The sequence below is a fragment of the Mandrillus leucophaeus genome, unplaced genomic scaffold (assembly GCF_000951045.1).
Source record: "Mandrillus leucophaeus isolate KB7577 unplaced genomic scaffold, Mleu.le_1.0 Scaffold252, whole genome shotgun sequence".
In the NCBI taxonomy this organism is placed as follows: domain Eukaryota; kingdom Metazoa; phylum Chordata; class Mammalia; order Primates; family Cercopithecidae; genus Mandrillus; species Mandrillus leucophaeus.
This window is the reverse complement of record NW_012102610.1, coordinates 2,035,223-2,036,268: the sequence shown is the minus strand read 5'-3', so window position 1 is coordinate 2,036,268 and position 1,046 is coordinate 2,035,223.

The following is a 1,046-nucleotide window of genomic DNA, read 5'->3' as shown; positions in this document are numbered from 1 at the left end:
AAACTTTGGTCTAGGAATGATGGTGAATGCAGAAAATAAAGGTCATATTTGAGACATTCTTTGGAGGTAGACTGCTCAGGGCTTGTGCTGACTGCATCTGTGGGTGGAAGAGGAGAAAGAGGAGGAAGAGGAGGAGGAAGAATGCCAGAAGGAAGAACATGGCCAGGACAGACCTTGTGATTTACTTTACCAAACCCTTAGCTTCTCCAACCATCTCCAGATCATTACAAGGCACCTCCATTCACCCAAATGCTCCAGCCAACATCGGGGTCACCTATCACTCCTCTTTCTCTTTCTGTACCCCTCCACCCTCTCCCCTGAATCCTTTTAAGTCCTGTCTGTGCAAGACACAGGCCCCGCCCCGTATCCTGGGTCCTTTTCTCCTCTCTGCACCCCACTTCCACCCTTATTGTCCTAGTTACAACTGCTGTGTAATAAGCACCGCCTCTAAACTTAGTGGTGTAAAACAATCATATTCACAAGTTATAGGGCTCAGGAAGTTGGGCAGGGTACACTGGGTGTACTACACAGCCACCGTCCACCATGCCTTAGCTTGGCAGACACAAAGCCAGCATGACACGATGGTGGGGGTACCTTCACCCACATTTCTGGCACCTGAGCAAGGTGACTCCAGTGCTGAACTCACCTGGGACTATGGGCTGGAGCAAGCACAGGTGTCCTCTGCCTATGCCTGGGCTTCCTCACAGCCTGGTGGCCTCTAGGCCTCTACCGTGGTGGCTCAGGGCCCCAGCACTGGTGCTCCAGCCAACAAAACAAAGACTGCGTTGTCTTTTATCATGAAGACTTGTAATTTTGAGCATCACTTCTACTACATCTTATCGGTGGAAGCCGTCACAAGCCCACCCAGATTCACGCAGGGAGAGCACAGAGAACCCACTTCTTCATGGGAGGAGTGTCAAATAATTTTGTGGTCATGTTCTAAGAGCACCACCAGCTGGTTCTTTAAATCATGCTGAATTCCTGGGCCTCTGCACTGGGCCTTCCCCACTCATCCTTCTTAGTCTCCCAGGGCGTCCTCTCCTTGC